The sequence below is a fragment of the Mytilus californianus genome, unplaced genomic scaffold (assembly GCF_021869535.1).
Source record: "Mytilus californianus isolate M0D057914Y unplaced genomic scaffold, xbMytCali1.0.p SCAF_14, whole genome shotgun sequence".
In the NCBI taxonomy this organism is placed as follows: domain Eukaryota; kingdom Metazoa; phylum Mollusca; class Bivalvia; order Mytilida; family Mytilidae; genus Mytilus; species Mytilus californianus.
In genome coordinates this window covers 30,579,845-30,593,711 of record NW_026262626.1, presented here as the reverse complement: position 1 = coordinate 30,593,711, position 13,867 = coordinate 30,579,845, and the positions used below count along the sequence as shown (strand labels likewise).

The following is a 13,867-nucleotide window of genomic DNA, read 5'->3' as shown; positions in this document are numbered from 1 at the left end:
CTTATTTTTGGCCCCTTTTTGGCCCCTAATTCCTTAACTGTTGGTACCATAACCCCCAAAATCAATCCCAACCTTCCTTTTGTGGTATTAAACCTTATGGTAAAATTTCATAGAGATCCATTCACTTAAACTAAAGTTAGAGTGCGAAAACCAATGTGTCTTCAGATGATGCCGGACGACGACGCCAACGTCATACCAATATACAACCGCAAAAATTTTTGCGATCGTATAAAAACCAATTGTTCAGAGAACAATTGAAGGTCTTTCCACCCATAAAGATCTATTTTTATATGAAAATATTAAAATTTGGTTTAAAATGTCATTTCCATCGTCAAATGATAGCTTATTGTACACTGATTCCAAAAATATATGGTTTCTATACATCTTTTTTTAAATAAGGGAGATAATTTGTCACTTCCGGTTTGAAAAATGTTATTTCCGGTATAATTTGAATGTTTACTTGACACTGATTCCAAAAATATATGGTTCTATATACTTTTATATTAAATAAGTATAAAAAATAGCTACTTCCGGTTTACACAAGGTCACTCCCAGTTGGATTTTTCAAGGTCAAATGGCTTGCAACCTAATGCAAAAAGTCCCATGTCTTTATCATGTATACATATGAGGAAAAATCAAAGGTCAAAATCTAGAACGTCAAATTTACCTATGACCTTGAGATCAATTTCAAGGTCATTATCCAAGGACCTCAAATCAAAAGACCCTAGGTCTTAATTATATATAGTTAATGAGTTATATCACCATATGCGTATTTTTAAATACAAGAGGGGAGAAAACTCTTATTTAATGTTAGCGCACCCTTTAAACCAAAATGTATGTGTTACGACATGTCGCAACTAACAATTTAGTAATAATATGTTGTCAATATCTTATACGGTTTTTGAAAAGAAGTGAGAATAAGCCAAAATTAAAAATTTAGAATATGACCTTGACCTTTGACCTTGACCTAATTTTCTTTTTTTTGGACCAAGGACCTCAAATCCAAAGACCCCAGGCAAATATCACTTATGGTTTACCAGTTAGAAACGCATATCACTTATATCAAATACATAAGGGGGAATAACTCTCATATGGAGTCTCCAGAACGCTTCGGTGAAAACCAAACTCAACATCCTGAAGATATAGCGAGCAATTTGGTAAAATAAATTTGTCGTAATCTTTTACCGTTGCGAAGGAGTAGTGGCCACAAGAAAAACAGTGTTTGGGGAGATAACTCTTACAAAGTAAAGTATTCGGTTAAGCGGTTGTCAGTTTCAAAAGCGTATCTGAGACTACTATAACACAGAGATTGGTCACTTCCCGTACTGACCAGTCAAATAGTAATTAATTGTAAGTCTTCGATCACGTGACTCGGCACGTGACTCGCAATGATTGACAAGAAGGATTCGACCGCCATTTTCGACAGCGAAAGAGAAAATAATAATTAACAAATGTGGATTTATAAAGAGTGTTATGTTCCGGTAAGTGTGAATATAAGATTTGACATGTTCATAAATGTTGGTTTATAAGCACTTTAAATAAAATAAGTGCAGTTATAGACTTGAATTTACCGACCAAACCGGAAAGTAACCTCGAGTTATTACCAGTCCGTGGGACAGGGTCAATGAGCAACTCACCCATAACTTACATTCAGATGAACAATCTGTTTTCCGGATAATGTATGTGCAAGCCTTAGTAATTAACCGATGTAATGATGTAAAATTTGTAATTATATGAAATTCCAATTTTTCTGTATCAGTAAGTTCCCGCTGCAGAACTGAGAAACACACGAGACAAGTTGCACACACACAACATGAGGTCTGATAGGTGAATTTGTATTGTTAGTGAAAGAAATTTAGATTTATGTTTGGTTCCTTGATAATATATATGCAGTCTATACATGCTAGTATAATAATATTATGCAATGAAAATGTGTCACCATGTGAAATACCAGTACATCATGAGTTCCTAAATAGACGTATTTTTTTTAAATAATTGACCCAAACATGATGTAAAAAGTACATGCACCTTTGGTCTGCATCCTTTATCAGTTGAACTATTTTGATCCATATTGACATGATTGGTCAATTACTGCTGAGTCTCAAGTCTCAGATTACTGTCTTAAAAATTAATGAATTGCCTATGCTATAAACTTGACAAAGATTATTTCTTTTTATTTATAATATATTCTTTATTGTAGGAATACCCCCAGAAAGAAATCACGCATTAGAAGAAGGGAGAAGTACTACAGGAGAAAATGACTTTTTTTAGTATTTTTTTAATTTCATTGAATTTGTCATGCTTGTCTTACATGGAGAAATAAATATTTAAGTCTTTGAATATACATTTTTATTATTATATACATTAAAACTAAGACAGGAATGCAGAAATTCACTAACACGCTCAGTTTGGATAACAGTTCAATGACAGAAAAAAAAACAAGTAACCACACATCTTTATATATTAAAGGAATAGCCACTTGAAGCAAACTTTAAGGAGATTTTTATATATTTTTGCTAATGATCATCAGACAACTCCTTTAGTCCAAATGAAGTTCAATGAAGTGGATGTAAGTTATTGGAATGCACCGTAATTACCTTCAACAATGAGAAAACCTATACCGTGCAGTCAGCTTCAAAAGTCCCTGACATTGAAAATATATAACAATTCACTAGAGAAAACGAAGTGTCTACAATAACAAAGCAATTTACGAAAATTCAAATATGACGGACATGAACCAACAGCAACCATTGAATTACAGGCTCCTGACTTTGAGAGGGGCACATAAAGAATGTGACAATGTTAAATATTTTTAGGCGCTCATCACCACCACTAGCATGGGACATTGGTGTAACGACATAACATAAAAACAAACTTTAAACATAATTTGAAAATAGTTCATTTCAGTTTAATCAGGCTGACTGTACATGAAATATTTGCCATTGACAAGCAGTTGTGAATCAAAGTTGAATTTACAGAAAGGTGACATCAATATATGCTATCATATTTAACATTCTTGTTTAGATCTGACATTGCTACGTATTTATACATTCCGCATTATTTTTGGCTTCTCAGAATTTTCACATGGTAAACTATCAGCAGTTACTCAACAAAAAAATGTTATAGGGAACCTATTTACAAAGCATCATGCCGACAACAATTAACATGGTTTGTCACCAAACATTGAACAAGCACATTTATATTTGCTGTGGCTAAAAAAACTAAAGCAAATCACAACTCTTTTCATCTGAGTTGCTCAATTATTAGGGTTACAAAAAGCATAGCGATATAACTAAAACATACGACACTTTAACAATAGACAATATTCAAATTTTCAAAAACTTTACGGCTCTTTATTGAAGCACAAAATTTCTTGTCTGGGATTTTGAAAGAGGGCACATATTTCTGGTGTTGAAAAAATGTCATCGTAATTTACACTAATGTGGTTCTATTTATGTTAACATAGAGATAATTTGATTATTCAGTCACGTAATTTTGAAGCTTCTTCGTTCTGATTTACATGTACTTGCGGTTGGTGCTTCTTTTGGAGTTTTTGTAGTTTTTTGCAGTCTTTGCAGCAGGGACGTATAGTCATCCTCAGATTCAATATCTGATGCAGTATATTCACCACGTAAAAGATCAAGATTGAGATCACTATCATCCCAAGATAAAAAATCAATGTTACTGGACATTGTGAATTGGAAAATGAAAATGCCGGCGATATTTTGGGAACATATATATATAATTTGTAGGGCTTATGTTTGCTTTATGTATCCATTGCAGTTATAACCTCTTTGCTGATCTGTTACGTAAGGAAATTACTCAATTACCTTTAATGAATTTTTTTTCTCTCTTCTGTGATCGCCGCTTATTACATTGTTTGCAAAAACTTGACCTAATTATCAGACGGAAATTTAAAAAAAAGTGTGGGGGGGGGGGGGGGGGGGTTGAAACTTGTTGAAAAAAAAAATTTACGTTGGATAATCTTAATGAGGGTCTGGATGGGGGTTCTTTATTTCCTATAATTTCTATGCCATTTTTCTCTATTTTTTAAATCTTAATAACTTATTATTTTCTGTTCTCTATTCTTTATTTGTCGGTCCATTTTTCTCCATTCTATACTTTTTTTGCCCCTATTTCTCCATTCTATAAAACCCCATCCACACCCTCCTGAATCCTACCACAAGTGCACCGACGATATTTGACTAGGTTTACTACAATAAACATGTATAATGGGCACTCAGCAGTGAAATACCTTACAAGTATAGAATAAAAGTTTACTGCAATAAACGGAGCCTCGTGTACCTTGGGCACCCAGCTGTGAAACAAAATTCATCTCCCATGCTTTTGAGCCTACCTGTCTTTACAGGTAAAATATTTGTATATTCGATACAATTAACGGACGTGTAGCAAAACAATGTAACTGTAAGATTGATAAGATTAATCACATTCACATTTTCAAGAGTGGCCGCATAATAACAAACTATTAACAAATTATTAATGATTAAAAACAAAAATTTAAATATGAATAGAGATAACTGCATTTGAAAGATAAAAACTATGTTCTTTTTTTTTTTGATTAATTCAATTTTGTTTTTAAATTATTTTTAAAAGAAAAATAATAATATCCGATACTGTTATAGTATTCTCAGTGATAGGTGATATATGTCGTCTGCTACGGTCGAATACGAAACTACGTTAAAATAACGTAGCTAACTACCGGAGACTCAGATAATCCGATAAATCTATAGTGACCAATCTCTGTGTTATAGTAGTCTCAGAGCGTATATACTGTTCGATATCATATACCAAATATCTAAGCGACATCTTATGAAACAACAATACTACGCAAGAAAAAAATTAGGCGGAAGAAAAAAAAAAAATAATTATAATAATTAAAAAACCAATTGTTCAGAGAACAATTGAAGGTCTTTCCACCCATGCAGATCAATTTTGAAATAGAACTACCGTAGAAAGGCTTGTATAGTTCGCAGTGGTACATAGTCCGCACCCCCTTCTCCCCACGAAATTTTAGGTAAAAAAACTTTTTGTAACTGTTAGAAAAGGTCTAATGAAACTCCGGTAATTTCAAATCCTGTGCGGTCGTTTGTGGTATTTTCTTGGAAAAACCTGTTTTCCATCATCAAACAGAAGCTGAAACTGCTTGTTAATGATTCTAGAACGCTTCATGATTGTTAAAATAAGTTTAATTCACTTAAAAAACAATTTAGAAACTTGTGTATGTTTAAACAGGAAGTTTAAAAAGCACGTGTAAAAGAAGAAATAAACCGGTGAGAGTCGAAATCCATACATAACAGATATCACTATAATACGACTTTGAAAGTAAAACAGTTCCATCCTTTTGTAAAACAGTCTTTAATATATCTATCACATTAATGTTTGAAGGGTCTTAAGCTAATACAAACCATATTAGTCAGTATGAAACACCAAAACGGAATGAACAATAACGGATTTCGTTTTGTAGTTTACAAATTCTAAGCTGGTTTACGGTTGTCTTTTTCACTATGTTTGTATCGTTTCAATCGAGCAGATACCAGTTTATTTCGACCAATGCATTGAAAAGAAACGAGAAATTTGTAATGAAAGGTTTAGTTTTTATATTTATCAGTATTAATTTAATATTGAATAGAAATAACTTATTAATATGGATGAGTTAAAATTATTAGTTTGAAAAATGATAAGAGCGCCCTCTACAATAGAAATAAAAAAGATGGCGGAACGTAAACAAACCATCTCGACCGCGAAATTGAAATTTTTCTCTTATTTCTTGCTTATTGTACTCTATAGTCTGCACCCCGTCTCGAAGGTCCAATTTTGGAGAATAAAACCGCGGACTATACAAGCCTTTCTACGGTATGAAAATTCAGTTTGAAATATCATATCCAGCGTCAAATGATAGCTTATTGTAAACTGATTCCAAAAATATATGGTTTCTATACATTTTTCTCTAAATAAAGGAGATAAATTGTTACTTCCGGTTTGAAATATGTCACTTCCCCTTTTACTTGATAGTTTACTTGATACTGATTCCAAAAATATATTGTTCAATACCCTTTACATCAAATTAGTACAAAACAAAAAAAAATCAGTTGAAAAAAAAGGAGGGGGGGAATGTAGTGGTAGACTGTGGTTCATTATTGAGATAAGAAACATTTACAACATGATAGCTGCAAAGTTTGAAGTTTTGAAAGTAATTTGTTGATTCGACCATAAGAGGGACATTGACCCTGAAATAAAATGACGCGTACCTATGACCTTGAGATCAATTTCAAGGTCATTAACCAAGGACCTCAAATCAAAAGACCCTAGGTCTTAATTATATATAGTTAATGAGTTATATCACCATATGCGTATTTTTAAATACAAGAGGGGAGAAAACTCTTATTTAATGTTAGTGCACCCTTTAAACCAAAATGTGTGTGTTACGACATGTTGCAACTAACAATTTAGTAATAATATGTTCTCGATATCTTATACGGTTTTTGAGAAGAAGTGAGAATAAGCCAAAATTAAAATTTAGAATATGACCTTGACCTTTGACCTTGACCTAATTTTCTTTTTTTTGGACCAAGGACCTCAAATCCAAAGACCCCAGGCAAATATCACTTATGGTTTACCAGTTAGAAACGCATATCACTTATATCAAATACATAAGGGGGAATAACTCTCATATGGAGTCTCCAGAACGCTTCGGTGAAAACCAAACTCAACATCCTGAAGATATAGCAAGCAATTTGGTAAAATAAATTTGTCGTAATCTTTTACCATTGCGAAGGAGTAGTGGCCACAAGAAAAACAGTGTTTGGGGAGATAACTCTTACAAAGTAAAGTATTCGGTTAAGCCGTTGTCAGTTTCAAAAGCGTATATACTGTTCGATATCATATACCAAATATCTAAGCGACATCTTATGAAACAACAATACTACGCAAGAAAAAAATTAGGCGGAAGAAAAAAAAAAACAATTATAATAAAAATTAATAAAATGCTTTGCTGGGGCGCAGCTTGATACGACCGCAAAGGTCGAACCCTGAACAGTTGGGGTAAGTATGGACACAACATTCAAGCTTGATACAGCTCTGAATTTGGATTGTTATTAAATATTTGACACAGCATAGATTTCTGACACAGAAAGAATGTGGTCTAAGAACTTGAATTTTTTTAATTTACCTATTATGGCCCAATGTCCAAAATCAAAATACATGGTTAGATTCAGCATATCAAAGAACCCCATATATTCAATTTTTGTTAAAATCAAACAAAGTTTAATTTTGGACCCCAACTTGCACAAACTTGAAAACTGGGCCCATAATCAAAAATCTAAACACATGTTTAGATTCAGCATATCAAATAACCCCAAGAATTCAATTTTTGCTAAAATCAAACTAAGTTTAATTTTGAACCCTTTGGACCTTAATGTAGACCAATTTAAAAAACGGATCTTAAAATTAAAAATCTAAATACACGGTTAGATTTGGAATATCAAAGAATCCCAATAATTCAATTTTTGATGAAATCAAACAAAGTTTAATTTTGGACCCTTTTGACCTCAATATGAACCAATTTGATAGCGGGCCCACAAATAAAAAATCTAAATTCATGGTTAGATTCAGCATATCAAAGAACCCCATATATTCAATTTTTGTTGAAATCAAAAAAAGTTTAATTTTGGACCCCAACTTGGACCAACTTGAAAACTGGGCCCATAATCAAAAATCTAAACACATGTTTAGATTCAGCATATCAAAGAACCCCAAGAATTCAATTTTTGTTAAAATCAAACTAAGTTTAATTTTGGACCCTTTGGACCTCAATGAAGACCAATTTAAAAAACAGGACCCAAATTAAAAATCTAAAAACACGGTTAGATTTGGCATATCAAAGAACCCCAATAATTCAATTTTTGATGAAATCAAACAAAGTTTAATTTTGGACCCTTTTGACCTCAATATGAACCAATTTGATAGCGTGGCCTACAAATAAAAAATCTAAATACATGGTTAGATTCAGCATGTCAAAGAACCTCATATATTCAATTTTTGTTGAAATCAAACAAAGTTTAATTTTGGACCCTAATTTGGACCAACTTGAAAACTGTGCCCATAATAAAAAATCTAAATACATGTTTAGATTCAGCATATCAAAGAACCCCATATATTCAATTTTTGTTGAAATCAAACAAAGTTTAAAAACTGGACTCTATCTTGGACAAACTTGAAAACTGGGCCCATAATCAAAAATCTAAACACATGTTTAGATTCAGCATATCAAAGAACCCCAAGAATTCAATTTTTGTTAAAATCAAACTAAGTTTAAATTTGGACCCTTTGGACCTTAATGTAGACCAATTTAAAAAACAGGACCCAAAATTAAAAATCTGAATACACGGTTAGATTTGGCATATCAAAGAACCCCAATAATTCAATTTTAGATGAAATCAAACAAAGTTTAATTTTGGACCCTTTTGACCTCAATATGAACCAATTTGATAACGGGGTCCACAAATAAAAAATCTAAATACATGGTTAGATTCAGCATATCAAGGAACCCCATATATTCAATTTTTGTTGAAATCAAACAAAGTTTAATTTTGGACCCCAATTTGGACCAACTTGAAAACTGGGCCAAAAATCAAAAATCTAAATACATGTTTAGATTCAGCATATCAAAGAACCTCATATATTCAATTTTTGCTAAAATCAAACAAAGTTTAATTTTGGACCCTTTGGACCTTAATGTAGACCAATTTGAAAACTGGACCCAAAATACATGTACACTGTTGGATTCGGCATAACAAATAAATAAATGTGATCAAAGATTTTACAAATCTAATGCGCCATACTGTGCAATTAAAGATTTCTTCTTGAAATTTTTCAATATTTGAAATTTGAAAAAAAAATAATATTTGAAGAATAATTTTTTTAATTTCTGAAATCTGAGATGAGAAAAAATTGACCCCCCACAATTTCTTTTTATCACCCCCCCCCCCCCTTTTTTTACCCCCAAAAAATTCATTCCCTCAAGATATGGTCATAATCTCAATTCAAATTTCCAATGGAGTTGGCAACCATAATTACCCATTTAAATTTACCATAGTGCTAACTTAATCTTATTTTATAATAGAATTAAAAATATAGTGTCAAATCTTTCATATGGATTTTTTTGTAAAAAAAAAAGATGCAACATTTGCAGATATTTTTACTGGTCTTCCTTTATAAATATGCATTTCTTAAAACATAATTTAAAAGCAGTGTAAGTGAAGTAACCAAAACGTTGTATTTGGATTACCTCCCTTACACTGTTTTAAATTATCTTTATTGTTCATTAACCATTACTTTATACATAATTTAAAAGCAGTGTAAGGGAGATAATTTCAATGATGTATTTGATTTATCTCCCTTACACTGCTTTAAATTATGTTTTGTACTAAAGTATTTGTCCATTAACCAGGACAACCTTGTTTTTCCCCCTTTTTTGCCCCTAATTCCTAATTGGTTTGAGCCATAACCCCCCAAAGCAAATCCTAACCATCCCTTTGTGGTATGGAAACTTGTAGTATAATTTCAGAGAGATCCATACACCGTTCCACAGTTATCGTCTGGAAACTAGAAAATGCTTATTTTTGGCCCTTTTTTGGCCCCTTATTCCTTAACTGTTGGTACCATAACCCCCAAAATCAATCCCAACCTTCCTTTTGTGGTATTTAACCTTATGGTAAAATTTCAAAAAGATCCATTTACTTAAACTAAAGTTAGAGTGCGAAAACCAATGTGTCTTCGGACGACGACGACGACGCCAACGTCATACCAATATACGACCACAAAATTTTTTTGCGGTCGTATAAAAACCAATTGTTCAGAGAACAATTGAAGGTCTTTCCACCCATGCAGATCAATTTTGAAATAGAACTATGAAAATTCAGTTTGAAATATCATATCCAGCGTCAAATGATAGCTTATTGTAAACTGATTCCAAAAATATATGGTTTCTATACATTTTTCTCTAAATAAAGGAGATAAATTGTTACTTCCGGTTTGAAATATGTCACTTCCCCTTTTACTTGATAGTTTACTTGATACTGATTCCAAAAATATATTGTTCAATACACTTTCCATCAAATAAGTACAAAACAAAGCTATTTCCGGTTTACACAAGGTCACTTCCGGTTGGCTTTTCAAGGTCATGTAAATTGCAACCTAATAAAAAAAGTCCCATGGCTTTATCGTGTTTAAATATGAAGTTAAAGCAAAGGTAAAAATCTAGAACATCAAATTTAACTTTGACCTTGAGCTCAATTTCAAGGTCATACACCAAGGACCTTTAATCATATTACCCTAGGTCTTTATTATACTTGGTAAATGAGTTATACCACCATACATGTAATTTTATATATAAAAAGGGAGAAAACTCTCTTTTACGGTCAACTTACCCTTTCAACCAAAATTCATGTGTTACGACATGTCGCAACTTACAATTTAGTAAAAATATTTTGTCGATATCTTGTACGGTTTTTGGAAGTAAGTGAAAATAGGCCAAATCAAAATTTAGAATGTGACCTTGACCTAATTTTTATTGAGAGTCTAGTGCCCGTGTTTAAACACGGAACATGTGAAAAAGGCATTGAGAGCCTAGTGCCCGTGTTTAAACACTTGAGACCTATCCTCTAGGAACACGTGAAAAAGGCATTGAGAGCCTAGTGCCCGTGTTTAAACACTTGAGACCTAGCCTCTAGGAACACGTGATAAAGGCATTGAGAGCCTAGTGCCCGTGTTTAAACACTCGAGACCTAGTCTCTAGGAACACGTGAAAAAGGCATTGAGAGCCTAGTGCCCGTGTTTAAACACTGGAGACCTAGCCTCTAGGAACACGTGATAAAGGCATTGAGAGCCTAGTGCCCGTGTTTAAACACTGGAGACCTAGCCTCTAGGAACACGTGAAAAAGGCATTGAGAGCCTAGTGCCCGTGTTTTAAACACTGGAGACCTAGCCTCTAGGAACACGTGAAAAAGGCATTGAGAGCCTAGTGCCCGTGTTTAAACACTTGAGACCTAGCCTCTTGGAACACGTGAAAAAGGTATTGAGAGCCTAGTGCCCGTGTTTAAACACTTGAGACCTAGCCTCTAGGAACACATGATAAAGGCATTGAGAGCCTAGTGCCCGTTTTTAAACACAGGAGACCTAGCCTCTAGAAACACGTGAAAAAGGCATTGAGAGCCTAGTGCCCGTGTTCAAACATTTGAGACCTAGGCTCTAGGAGCACACGAAAAGGGTCCGTGCAACATTTTAGTTATATTCAAGTTATGATATTTGTAGGAATATGCAAGAATTTAAACAGGCCTTAAAAAATATCCTTGCATCTTCCTTTATAAATATTCTTTTTTTTTTAAATGCTTCCCGGAATTTGTGTCTTATTTTTTTACTTATTGATCTTATTGTGTGTGCATTGTATTAAATTTTGTATTTAAAATGGCCGACCTGACCTGCATGGATCTTTTGTATTTAACCTATGTGATTAATTATTTCCGAAAAGGGGGAAACCCCTATTTTATTTTAGGTAGCAGGCGTTGCACCAGATGGTTGACATGATTGTGACGTCACCAAGCTGATTGATATACACAGAAAGATAGTTTATTTAATTTAGTTGCAGAGAGAGACGTCGTTCTGACCACACCTATGTATAAAGAATGTGCAAACGGATTTAATTTTCTTTCATTTACAGGTCATTGAAGTCTGATCATGCATGCTTTTTTCGTACACATATTTACGGGAGCACAGATTTCATTTTAATGCATGTTTAGACATTTGATTCTAGGATTTTACTACTATTTACGAATTTTGGAGGGAATTCTACGTAATTGATTTTAATTTCTCAATCCAGATTGGAACGTTAAGCGGACTGCACGTGATTTATACTGCTAACGGAAAATATATTTTTTCGATTTTTTTTACAGGTAAACTATTGTCCAATCGCTGACCCACTGATCGACTCATTCATTGCATGCACACAAAAACAATGCTGGTGTTATAGTACTTTTACAAAACGTTTATCGATTAATTTTCAGAAATACAGTGTACATGTACATGATTTGGAGCAGATATTTTATTTTGCAGGAATAGATTTGTATTTTTGTATTTCAGAAAGAAATTTATTCATGAAAAAAGAAGGATTAGCGTTTTTATAATAAAATAGAAATGGGATTCCTAAAAAAAAAAGGGGGGGGGGGGGGGGCTAAATGGGTAGTTGTGGGCATTGGATGATTTACAGAGATAAATTGCATGTACACATCATGAGAGCTGTAAAGTTTGAAGTTATAATTAGTCAATTTGTTGATTTTTCCATTTCAGTGGCATGAAAACCCCCAAAATACTACGCGTATTATTTCGACAAATATTCACGACATAAATAATGTAGCGACTAACATTTTGCTCACATTTTTTTCAATTTTACCCCTAACTTTTTTCTGAGTAAAAGCAGTTTGAAGTGAATGTCAAAATTTAGAACATGACCTTGACCTTTGACCTTGACCTTATTTTCTAAGTTGGGACCCAAGGACCTTCAATAAAGCGACTCTAGGTTTATACGGCTTACGGTTTATGAGTTTATATGCATATCACTTATATCAAATGCATAAGGGGAAATAACTCTCATATGGAGACTCCGGAGAACTTTGGTGCAAATTGACTCATCATCTTGAAGATATAGGAAGCACTTTGGTAAAATAAATTTGTCGTAATCTTTTACGGTTGCGAAGGACTTAGTGGACACAAGAAAAACAGTGTTCGGGGAGATAACTCTTACAACGTAAAGTGTACGGTTTAACAGGGTCAGTTCCAAAAGCGCAATAACTGTTCGATATCCTATGCGAAAAATCTAAGCGACATCTTGCAAAACCACAATACTACGCAAGAACAAAATGTGGCGGAAGAAAAAAATAAAATCTCAGAACAAAACCAATAGGTCTTTCCACGGAAAAGTGGAAAGACCTAAATATAAATCAATTGTTTTAAAAACAACTGTTAACGGTCTTTCCCCTCCAAAACATGATTGATTGATTGATTAATTGATGGATTGATTGATTGATTGATTGATTGATTGATTGATTGATTGATTGATTACACACGTAGGATAGGGTCGCTTGAAACAAGCAAACACGAACCAAATGAGATCTTGGACCTGTATTAAACACAAGGGACCACAACAAGCATGTAATGGTTGGTTGGTTGGTAGGTAGGTGGTTTGGTTGGTTGGTTAAAAACATTGGGCCGATCAACTAGGACAACGCAAAAAGGGAGTTGAGAGTCTAGTGCCCGTGTTTAAACACGGAACACGTGAAAAAGGCATTGAGAGCCTAGTGCCCGTGTTTAAACACTTGAGACCTAGCCTCTAGGAACACGTGAAAAAGGCATTTAGAGCCTAGTGCTCGTGTTTAAACACTCGAGACCTAGCCTCTAGGTACACGTGAAAAAGGCATTGAGAGCCTAGTGCTCGTGTTTAAACACTCGATACCTAGCCTCTAGGAACAAGTAAAAAAGGCATTGAGAGCCTAGTGCCCGTGTTTAAACACTCGAGACCTAGCCTCTAGGAACACATGATAAAGGCATTGAGAGCCTAGTGCCCGTGTTTAAACACTCGAGACCTAGCCTCTAGGAACACGTGATAAAGGCATTGAGAGCCTAGTGCCCGTGTTTAAACACTCGAGATCTAGTCTCTAGGAACACGTGAAAAAGGCATTGAGAGCCTAGTGCCCGTGTTTAAACACTCGAGACCTAGCCTCTAGGAACACGTGAAAAAGGCATTGAGAGCCTAGTGCTTGTGTTTAAACACTCGAGACCTAACCTCTAGGAACAC

The 13,867-nt window shown here is 34.0% G+C and overlaps 1 protein-coding gene and 1 long non-coding RNA gene across 3 annotated transcripts in view; one reads left to right on the top strand and one right to left on the bottom strand.

Annotated features, from left to right (window-relative positions):
- LOC127724647 (uncharacterized) overlaps positions 1–13,867 on the bottom strand; it is a 182,369-nt gene that overhangs the window by 100,381 nt on the left and 68,121 nt on the right. The window lies entirely within an intron of this gene.
- On the top strand, positions 1,289–2,340 carry LOC127724766 (uncharacterized). Its single transcript, XR_007992670.1, has 2 exons — positions 1,289–1,481; positions 2,201–2,340. It is a non-coding gene; the product is annotated as an uncharacterized LOC127724766 (long non-coding RNA).